Source organism: Podarcis cretensis, assembly GCF_951804945.1.
Source record: "Podarcis cretensis genome assembly, chromosome: Z".
Taxonomy (NCBI): Eukaryota; Metazoa; Chordata; class Lepidosauria; order Squamata; family Lacertidae; genus Podarcis; species Podarcis cretensis.
The window spans coordinates 27956849-27968882 of NC_137184.1; the positions used below are offsets into that span (position 1 = coordinate 27956849).

The 12034-nt window shown below is 43.3% G+C and overlaps 1 long non-coding RNA gene across 1 annotated transcript in view; it reads right to left on the bottom strand.

Moving 5' to 3' along the window:
- LOC307207744 overlaps window positions 1–12034 on the bottom strand; it is a 962945-nt gene that overhangs the window by 943516 nt on the left and 7395 nt on the right. The gene's annotated exons all lie outside the window — the stretch shown is intronic.

The window sequence follows — 12034 nt, forward strand, 5'->3', positions numbered from 1 at the left end:
CTGCCTGACATCATAACAAAAGGAAGTGAAATAAAAGTAGGGGGAGGCAACTCACACTGAAAAGCAGAGGCAGCTTCCAGGCGGTCACTGTTTTGCAGGTGGCATTCAACCAGCAAATTCAGATTGCACAATTAAAGTAGATTTAGCACTGAAGCACAAGAAACCTGCTCCCTACAAAATCATCATCATCATCATCATCATCTTTATCTTTCTGAGGGGGAGCAGTTGAAATGTGTGTGATGACATTTGCTTGATGCAACATCATATAACCTCACAAGCGCTCAGTAAACATCAGACATTGTATAACCTCCTTGCAAACTTTGTGCAAACGAGGATGAACGCCCAATAAACAGATCATCTTGAACTGACCCCAGTATGTGGCTGCAGAGGCAGGTACTTGGAGAGCAAGAGCTTAACAATGCACTCCTGTAGTTGTAACTGAGATTTAATTGTTTTAAGGGAAAGCTGTAGCTCAGTGGTAGAGCGCCTGCTTTGCATGCAGAAGCTCCCATTCCAATCTGAAACCCTGGAGAGGGCAGCTAGGGCGTCACTGAAATGGAGCACTAGCTCTCAGGTAGTAGTCAGCAAGAGAATGAGACAGAGGTCTTGTCCACACTTCCACTTGTCCTGTGCTTTCCAGACATGGGCCTGGGAGAGTTTTCTGCAGACTGATATTTGCTCCAATTCAGCACTAAAGTGCATCCCCCTGCCCCCCCCCCCCCGGGGAAAGCAGAGGGGCAAATGGGAGACATCTCTGATCCATGCCTAGAAAGCATGGAACAAGTGGATGTATGGACGAGCCCTGAATGAGGAGTGGGCCCCTGAGACCCCCAGTGTGTAAAGTATGGCAAATCAGCAATGGAATGAAGTCTAAAGTTTAATTAGAGAAGATGACAGCAGCCATGTGGACTTATGATTGGTCATATATAAAGTATAATGGGGTTACTATAGAACAGGGAAATGTGGGCGCAGAGTGCTAGATCCTGCTCCTTTCCACTCCCTTACCTCACCTTAATCTATTTTTTTTAATTTGCAAAGTATTAATTAGCCATATACACAAATAATTTAAAAACATAATACCATATATGACTATTAAGATGATGAGATGAGAAAGCTCACTCCCAAATGCAGAGTGAACCTGAAATCACACCAGCCCTAGGGGTGGGATGTAAAGCTCACACTGGGTTGAAAGAGCAGAAGGTTGATATGGGCTGGAAGCCAGGAAGGGCAGAGAAACAAGAGTGCTCAGTGGTGATTCATGGTCCTTCAGGGTAGCTGAAGGACATGAGAGTGCAGGCAGTGGGGGAAGTGGGTGGAATTAGAGCCTTGAGGAAACAATGGTCAGTGGAGGAGACATGAGATTGGAAGCAGCAAAGATTAATTGGGAGCGGTTCAACTAGCAACCAAATTCACACATTGTCATTGTCCCTTTTTCTGGTAAGATGCCTGTGCTTTTAAAAGTTTGCATAGAAATATAAAGCTGCTGTGATAAAGGAGTTGGGGTGGGTGGAGAAAGAGAGAGAACATCTATTACATTGCAGCCTGTTGGCTCCCAGATCTGGTTGATGCCTTCAGCAGAATGAGGATGGGATGAGGCGGTAGAGTCTGGAGGTTGTAGACTAGATTTGTTGTTGTTGTTTAGTCATTTAGTCGTGTCCGACTCTTCGTGACCCCATGGACCAGAGAACGCCAGGCACTCCTGTCCTCCACTGCCCCCCGCAGCTTGGTCAGACTCATGCTGGTAACCTCGAAAACACTATCCAACCATCTCGTCCTCTGTCGCCCCCTTCTCCTTGTGCCCTCCATCTTTCCCAACATCAGGGTCTTCTCCAGGGAGTCTTCTCTTCTCATGAGGTGGCCAAAGTACTGGAGCCTCAGCTTCACAATCTGTCCTTCCAGTGAGCACTCAGGGCTGATTTCCTTCAGAATGGAGAGGTTTGATCTTCTTGCAGTCCATGGGACTCTCAAGAGTCTCCTCCAGCACCATAATTCAAAAGCATCAATTCTTCGGCGATCAGCCTTCTGATCTAGATTAGTGTTCTTCAATCTCGGGTGCACACAACTTTTAGGACTACAGTTCTCAGCATCCTTGACCATTGGCCAAGCTGGCCAATGATCTGGATTTAAGACAACTGGCATGCCATTCTTAGTACGTAGATGAGGAGTAGAGAGAGCCTGCAGCCCTCCAGATGTTGCCTGCCAGCCAAAGCCAGCAGCATGCCCAATGATAAGGGATGATGGAGCCTAGCAAAAGCTGAAGGGCCACAGGTTAATTACCTCTGTGCTGCTGCAGGGCGAATGTCCTCTAGGTGTGTGTTCAGTGTTCCACAGGCTTGCAGGAGGCAAGTCAAGAAAACTCTAGGCTGAGCTATGCCCTAGTAGATTGAGCTGAGCATGAATCATCTTCCTCTCTGCACAGCAGCCCTGCCCTTTGAGACACACAGGGGTCACCTCAACATCACAAGAGACTAGCAATGTAAGGAAGAACCCTAGTGATCTAGCTGAAACCCTTGACTTGCCTCCTCTTCATGCTATTGTATTTCATCTGGACATTTCTAAACCATTCCACCAAAGTAATGTCACTACCAGCAGAACTAAATTCTGTCTTTTAATGACAGTGAAAACTAGTACAGTAAATCTGTCACCATTCGGCAAATTAGAACACTCTGGTCAGTCTGCAAAGTTATATGCAAACACAAAACATTGGTAATACAATCTAAAGAACATACAGCCTTGTATTCATCTCCTGTTGATGGTTTCAACCTTACTAGATGGTTCCAACCTTACTAAATGGTTCCAACCTTACTAGAAAGTGCAGTGTGTTTCCCATCATATCATGTCAAGATATGACTGAAACCTAGGGCTTTGGTGAGCAAGCCTGTTTTTTGTTTAAAGAGGGAGAATATTATCATGCCGGCAGTAATCTGCTGCCCTTCAAACGAAAGAGGGCAACATTTGAAAAGGGTAGGTTTTTTTGAAAAAATGTATCCCACTTTTTCCATCAATTATGCTCAAGGTATAATGTTGGCTGCTGTATGAGGGAAGATTGTAATGGAGAAATAGCAAAATCACCAGAAGCAGAGAGAAACAAAAGAGCTGGAGCCAATTTTTAGCACACAATGACAAAATGTGTTAGATTTTACGTGTTCTGTGGTCCGCAGTCCTACTCATTGCCCTTCCAAATGCTGGCTTATAGAGACCTTAACAGAAACTGGGTGTCCTCAAGTTCAATTTTGTTGTGGGATTTTCTTGGCCTTTGCCATTTTACATTATCTGTCCAAGAGAATGTGTTTGCCAGTTACAATCTTTTCTTAGATTTAGTGGTGAACTTTAGCCTCTTAATAAACATTAGTATATCTGTAGGTCTTTGACAATATTTCACATGTATGATGATGAACCATGACAGAACATTGAAACTTTCATAAACAAGGTGTCTATAAACAAAAAGAGAAGCCTAGCATACAGTGTTTTGTCAATTACTAGTCTTTTTCCTTTGTTTTTGCTTTCTCATGAATTGTAATGATGTTTACAATGTATGCCAAGATTTTGCATTCCTATCTAACAACAACACTTCTAAACTTACTGAAATTGTAGTATAACGGCTTGAACTTTGTTGCTAGGGAACAATAGATTTCCTTTTTTTGTATTCCTGCTCTGAACACTGGCTGGATAACTGTACAGGTTTTATGTTCAATGGCTGCAGTGAAATGGTTTGTTGCATTTTGCTCTGGTTTTCAGACCAGAAGCATGTATTTTCTACAAGACCATTACAACAACCCTGCTGTAAATAGTAAAAGTTACTATATAATGTGTTGACATTTGAAAGACAAAGTACTTTGAATATTTCATTTTTAAGACATAAAATTGCAAACAATTAACCAGAATGACTTTTCTTGTTCTTGACTGGCCAAATGATTTACATCACAGTCCTGTGTCCATCTGCTTATAGGTTAGCAGAAGTTGTCTTTGTTGACCTTCATAGAGGTTCCTCTCTATTTCTCCTTATGCTGCAAACCTATGGTCCCTCAAAGGGCATCCCAGATGCAAGTAGAAAATACTGGATACTCCTCTGGGGTGGGGTGGGGTGTGTGGGAGAGAGAGAGAGAGAGAGAGAGAGAGAGAGAGAGAGAGAGAGAGACGGAACCAGCCCAATACATTTTGCCACCTGAAGTGAACCACAAAATGACACCTCTGCCATGGAAGAAGGGGTGAATGAAGACTACATCAGGAACAAGGGGGGAATAAAGATCAACACTGGGAACAAGAGGGGGAATCAAACCAACCTCACCCGATACATGACTTGGGAATCAAAGGTTGTTGCTGGGGGTGGAGGAATGGGCTCACTCTGAATCACCTGGGCACGTGCAGAGACCAGGAGACCCCAGAGAGAAGTCCCTGCCATTTCCTCCCTAGAGGTAGAAGACCAACAGTGCCTCCTATTTGCCACTGTAGAGGCAGCATGGGGTGGAGCTGCTGACTTCTGCAGCTGTCAGGATGCTGTCAGCGGCTTCCGGCTGGTTACCCAGGAACGTATAAAGACAGGGGAAAGTTTCTTACCATCCTTTTTTATTTCAATCTTTACAGAGAGAGGCTATAGAACCCAGCCTCCTGGATAATGACGTTGTCCCAAGTGAATCTCTACCCCTCGTCTCTCCCACGTCCTCATTTGTCACTTCTGTGGGTGCAGCTACATGCCCTCTGTCTTTGAGCTCTTTGCTCTCCTACTTTTACGGCTCACCGGGTTCTGGAAGATGGAGGGTCTGGAATGCTTTCTAATGACAACGTGTCAGCCAGCTGTTGCTCTGGCTCTGCCTGCTCCTCCTCACCCATTATTTCCCAACTTTTCTCCACATCTGCCTCTGAGCTGTGACCTCCCACAAACCACTGTCTTCCTCTTCCTCCTCCCTGGAAGGGTCAGGATGGGGAAGCGGTCTCCACCATTCCTCCTCTGCCCAGTCCCCTGACAACATCCATAGTGGTGGCAACAGTGGGCAATTGATTCCTTGGAGGCCAGATCTGGTGGTCACTTTGCCTTGCCTCATAGGCAAGCCCTCGTGAGGAAGATCAAGCCTAAGGATGGGGGAGGAATTTGATTCCGTGTGTATTTAAAGCTGAATCTAGCAAATTCACACATTCTGAAACAATATGCTAACCAAAACATGTGTACTATTCAAAATCTACACTTATCCAAAATTTGCTGTGCCAACCAACCAAACAATGCTTACCAAAATGCCTATATTAGAGGTAAGTGTTCATAAAAATAAACATATTAGTGCACATAGCCTGTAAGAATGGATTATATATGGAGAATTTGTTTGCAAAAGTATGTTTATTAGGAGATATTCACACAAAAATGCTGAAGTGTATTCATGAGGATTTAAAAATAAATAAAATGCAGAAACTGCCGCAGAAATATGGAGGACTGAATTCAGTACTGACAAATCCTTGCAACCCAATCTGCAAATGACTGTGGGTGGAGACACACATTGTGCAGAGGGTTGTGCAGGACACTGTGTTTTTCTCTGTCCTCCTGGGGCTTTGCTATTGCATGCACTTGCCTTTCTGCAGTTGTGAGCTGTTGCAAGGGCTGCACTGCTGCTGCTGCTGCTTCAGCTCTGCAAATGTCTACAGTATGAGTCAGGGGTCTCTTAGCTGGGGTTAAGGCAGCTTCCCATACTACCCCTGTAATTTTATCCCTATGCTGACATCTCTCTCTTTGATGTTCAGATGTTCATGTCTTGGGTTGGATGCTGCTTACAACTTACTGCTTCTCCTCACACACTGTCAGGCCTGGTCGTTGTCCTCTTCAGATCACCACACAAACGCTTCTTGTTCTTTTATAACTTTTTATTGTGTATTAACAAAATAATCTTATAAACAGTTCTTAACTATTATTCCTCAGAGTCACTTCTTTCAGATACCTTCTGAGCTCTGCTTCTCCATGACCAGCCACCCTCAAAATGGCGAAGGCGCCTTTCCCGTCGTTTTCCCACTCTTTTTTCTAACCTCCTGGCTAGAGCTGGCTTGTATCTCCCCTCCTCCCAATCTGAGCTAGAACTTAACCCTTGCCTTTCCTGTGAACAGCCGGTCCCTCCCTGTTGTTCCTCTTGCTCTCTTCTATTAGATTCACTGCTCCCCTCCCCCCCCTTGGGGAATGCTTTCTCCCTCTGAGAAACTGGAAACTTCTAACTCTTCCCTGACACCCACTTTCTCTGAACCTTGGGTAAAGAGGTCATTTTGGATTTATCTTCTGACAACCAAGGGGCGAGCATGGCTTCTTTGTTTCCCCAACTAGATAGCTAGAACTACAGAAGTTATTTCCTATCAAGAATGTACTTCCTTTAATGAACATAAGTTTTCTTAGATGAAAATGAAAATCAGTGTCTCTTAGCAACCTAACCTTCTCCCAGTCTGAATTTACTCCACAAACACACAAGATCTGTTACGTGAGAGTCACACAAGTCTCCAAAAGTACACGTTTGTGCAAGCTTCTTTAAATCCTGGAGGTGCACCCATTGTCTCTCGAGACACACGGATACCAACAGGGATCAATGTGTTTCCTTTCCATCTGAGCTCTGGTGAATAATTTGCCTCTCGTAAGTCACATTCTCTTCTGGAATGCAGCAAGCCTCAAATTTGCTGGCAACAGCTGATACCTTTTGCTTATTAGCCTCAACAGTGAACTGAATGGATATGAAAACTTCCCTAGTCTTTCTCTAGGCATGTGCAGAAATCAGGCATTTTGGAGCATGTCATCCTTTGTATGTGAACCTCAAGCAACGCTGTATATTTTTAACCCATGCTTCCACTTTCTCCAGTTGTTGACCGTGTTGCCCTTAAGCACCAGCTTCCCCAGAGACTATATTTGTGCCATAACCACTGTGCAGGGATGTCAGTGGCACTGCATAATAATCTTAAATGGGTGCCATGTCCATCTACCACTCACACAGTCCTATGTATGTGTCTTAACCATGCTTCACAAAAGCTGCCAGGAGAATGGTTGCTCTCTTAAATAGGTTATAAACAGGGCAACCTCTCGTACTAGCTTACACAAAACTGAACGGGCAGAAGGCTGCAACACACAAAACATAAATCTCAAACATGCATGCTGGCATTCTGCCATGATATCCAGTAATATTTCCTTCTCCCATTTTCCTTTCACACTCATCTTGAAACCTACCCCTACCCTCCCTGACTTCCTTGCCTGCCCCCCAAATAAACACACACTTGTTTCAGTGGTCAGCTTGCTACAACCCCAACATTACAACTGCACTGGGATGCTTCACACGTGATAAGCAGACTGGGCCACTTTACACCTTTTTGAAATACATTGGTACCAATAACTCAGTTAATCTCAATGAAATAGAGGCAATTTCCTGGCTAGTCACAAAAAAAAGTATTCCCAGCTCCTTTGACCTCTCACCTAACTTCTATACTTGAAAGAAACCTCCCTTCTGGTGCCTGTGAGCACATTTGGGAATCTGAAGAAACTGCTGCAAAATGGATGATCTGACTGCGCTAGTCACAAAACACGGCCATAGGTGATACACCCACCCACCCAATCAATTCATGTTTAATTTCTGTTGGTGGTGGTGGTGTTTTGCAATTTTGACCTGTTGCAGGACCCTAGCCAGACCTTAGCATAGCATACGCTGAGTTCCAGAAAGCAATCAGTTGCAGGAAGGATGGAAGAAGCAGGAACAAAACGCTGCTACTAGTAACTTGGTTACTTGGATGTGTTTATTATTTACAGCAGACTCTACAAGTTACTATATACAAGAACAAGTTACTATATACTGTTACTATATACAAGAACAGAAACACGGATCTTAACTAGCTCTCTCTTAACAAACTCCAAACGACTCTCAGAACACCACACTAACCAACACACACTCCAGTTGGTAAGGGTCAAAAGTCATTATGCCTATGTGAGACATCAACCAATGGTAAAGCTGTATCCAGGGTCCCATATCTCCAGGCAGATAATGCCTCTCTGCTCAGTCATCTTTGGCTTTTGGCCAACTCTTAATTGACTCTGTGTGAAGCTGCACGGAATAGCACGTAGTCAAAAAACCCAACAGTTGTTTTTCCCATCAAGAGGTAAGTGGACTAACCAAAGCAGTAAAGGTCTAGCTGGAAGTTACTAGGCCTAACCACAGATCAGCGGAGCCACACAACACGTTTAGAACAAGGCAGTTATACATGGACAAGAACTGCCAACCTGGAAAATGCCCTGGCGTTACTCAGGAGGGATGCAAAAGTGTCAATGCCTTTACATTAATCTTGTAGCATACATCTCGCAGGGTTACAATGCCATTATCTCTCTAGATGCCACACCTCTCCCACACAGGGTCAATGTCAACAAGTAAATAATAATAATAAGTTATACAATAAATTAAACAATACAAATCATTTTGACCGCATTAAACTACACAGGAGAGAGAATAATAGGTAACACAGAAATAAAACAGTAGCATACACATCCAAAAGGGGTGGGGAAGAGAACCCACCATCCCGTCTGCCTCCCCCCCCCAAAAAAAAACCCTTTCTGCAGAGGTTTGCTCCCCTTATGTTTTTTTAATAATATATTGGTCAATAATCAAATTCCTGAGACATGGCAACTGTTAAAAATAATATGCCAGAAAAAAGTGTTGAGTCTGTTTATTCTTATAAGCCTTCTATATCAGAACACTACATTATTTGTCAGCATACTAATATTCTAAGCAATATAGGTCCACAATATGTTAATTTGGACAAAACAGGATTCATTAAGTACAGGCACATTGCTGAGCCAGTTTGTAAAACCCTTAGCCTGGTACACTGTGCTAGGAAATATGCAATTCCATTATTGATCCTCTCATTGGATGCATCCAAAGATCTGATAAACTTGCAAGTAAATTTTTGGTGGAAATGTTACAATATCAAAATATTGAAGGTGAAATTTTGGAGGAGGGGTTTTAAAACAATTATATGCAAATAGCAAAACTAGGGCTAGGGTCAATAATAAACAGACCTACCACCTTTTCTATGTGTGTTTTCTATTGAACCATTGACTAACATATTTGGAAAATAAAGTTATCTAAGAATTTAAACAACCTTTAAAATTTGCCATTATGAAAAGTTAAGGCTGAGTTTGAAAAAATTAGATTTGTCCTGTTTGGGAAGAATAGCTGTTATTAAATTTCATGCTACCCCCCCCCCCATTTTTTTATTATTTCAAGAATTACCTGTAGACATTCTCAAAGACAAATTAAGCAGAATCTATTTAGCCTATTTATGCACCAAGGGAAAAATCTAGACTTAATACTAAGCATTTGGGGGGGTTTTCTTTAAGGAAATGAAGGTGGCTTGTGTATTCCAAACGTTGTATTATATTATGAAGCATTCTAAACTAGGCAAATTATTTCTATACAGTATCAACTACAGTATAACTACACTAAATGGAAAGACAGGAAACTGTCCCTAGTGTCTATAGGGACAGTTTCCTGTGTTTCCATTTAGTGTAGTTATACTGTACAGTAGTTGATTATAGCTTTTGAGCGTTTTCCTTTGTAACCACTAGAGTGCAGCACTTGGCTAAGATAAACAATCCTTTTTTAAAAGAACTTATTGACTATTTGGTTAAACAGAGCAAAGCTTTAGGCTATAGATAGTTCTCTCTTAGCGCCAATAATTTATCATACACTTCTTTACCTCTCAGACAAGCATAATTAGTTTGTATATATATTGTATTAAAGATCTGCATGAAGGATTGCAACTAAATACTGGTCAACTACAAGAAGTTCAGCACTAATGGTATGCTAATCACCAAAATGGGACGCAGGTGGCGCTGTGGGTTAAAGCCTCAGCGCCTAGGGCTTGCTGATCGAAAGGTCGGCGGTTCGAATCCCTGCGGCGGGGTGCGCTCCCGCTGCTCGGTCCCAGCGCCTGCCAACCTAGCAGTTCGAAAGCACCTCCGGGTGCAAGTAGATAAATAGGGACCGCTTACCAGCGGGAAGGTAAACGGCGTTTCCGTGTGCGACTCTGGCTCGCCAGAGCAGCGATGTCACGCTGGCCACGTGACCCGGAAGTGTCTCCGGACAGCGCTGGCCCCCGGCCTCTTAAGTGAGATGGGCGCACAACCCCAGAGTCTGTCAAGACTGGCCCGTACGGGCAGGGGTACCTTTACTTTTACCTTTAATCACCAAAACCTTCACTTTGGAGCTCCCCACTCACCACATTAAAGCTGAATTTCAAGGCCACTGCTAAACATGTAGACTGATTGGGCATGTTAGGAAGTTGGAGGTGGGAGTGATATGAGTTTGGGGGAAGATTAGTAACCAATTAGTTCCTTTGAAGCCCTGTTGGGAACTTGAAAGAGAGGAGCTGAGTTGCAATTATCTGCATGCATGCAGGTGGGAAGGAACCGAAAGGGACAACAAGGGGGAGTGGGCAAGATAGGACCTTGGGAAACAGATGTGCATTGCTTTGTGCTGGACCTAAAGCTGTGGCTAATGGAGGAGCAATGCACTGTGAGCCCCTCTATCCTATGCTCAGGATGCATATATGTTTAAATACAACATTATATGTTACAGACACAACAGTGTCTGTTCACCTTCCATCCAAGAGAACAGAATACCGAGTAAGCACACAAACCCTGGAGTCTCTCACCACCTGGAGGTTGGGGTGACATGTTACAATACAAAAGTCATATCAAAGGTTTTACATCAGACTCTTATGCAAAAAGCATGCACAGATAATTTGTCAGACCTGAAATAATCATGGGGAAATTCTTAGGTTATAATAATTGGGAAGATGTATGGAAACAAATTGGCATTGGCAAAAAATAAGGAGAATACTACTGGCAACGCCCCATATACAAATGTTCAAAATTCTTGTGACTGGGTATACATGTGCCAAGCCCAGAAGGGACAATACACCTATACTTCACCAACTCTTTAGACATGTAAAAAACGATGCTTTACAGGCTTGGCTAGGCCTTGGATTTAACCAAGGAATTGGTTTGACCACTTCAGCAGTTCCATCAAGTATAGACTCCAATCTGGCAGATACAGTGGTACCTCAGGTTACATACCCTTCAGGTTACAGACTCGGGTTATTATCTCGGGTTAAGAATTTTGCTTCAGGATGAGAACAGAAATTGCACCGCGGTGACGCAGCAGCAGCGAGAGACCCCATTAGCTAAATTGGTGCTTCAGGTTAAGAACAGTTTCAGGTTAAAAAGGGACCTCCAGAACGAATTAAGTTCTTAACCCGAGGTACCAATGTAGCAGACTATAGGCTTGGAGAGGACCCAACAACGTAAATGCAATTTGTCTCAAATTTTACCCCTGAAAAAGAAGATGTGTCCTGGAAAAAGAGGACACATGGCAATCTTAATTGTTGGTACTTTACTTCAAGAAAATTCAGTTTCATGTTTCAATGACTGCATGTTGTAGGTGTCGAAGCGATAAATATATGCACATGTGGTGGACATGAGATACGATTAAAACTTGGGGGGGGGGGGTTATTTAATGGAATGCAGTATAATGCAAAATCTGAGGCTGCTGAAGAGGCCAGGAACCATCTGGGCTGTCTCTTATGGCAGACCTGGGTCATCGAGCCTGAGCTTCCACCATGAACTACTGGCAGCAAGACTGGCAGCAACAGCAGCTGATCTGTTCTATGCTTATGATAATATTTTATCCCCTTGCTAATTATGTTGTTTTAAATGTGCATTTTATATCTGACTTCCTTCTTTCGACTTTCTTTCGAAATGTCTGTATTAGTTTCCTGTTAATTACGTTGCTTTGAATGTATACTTGTCAAAGCTGAGTTCAGATGCAGGTCAGCACACAAGATGCAGAATCTGTCATTGTAGTTAATTCTTTATTCAAGAAAATGGCATACAATTGGCAGGTCTTGCCCCGTAGAGCAGTTGCCAGGACTGACGGTCCCCTTCTTCTACCTCCACTACAGCTTCTTCCCTACCAGATGTATCCCAAGCTTGTTGCAGTAGGAGAGGCAAACTCCTGGCATTCTTCTGCAGCTCTTG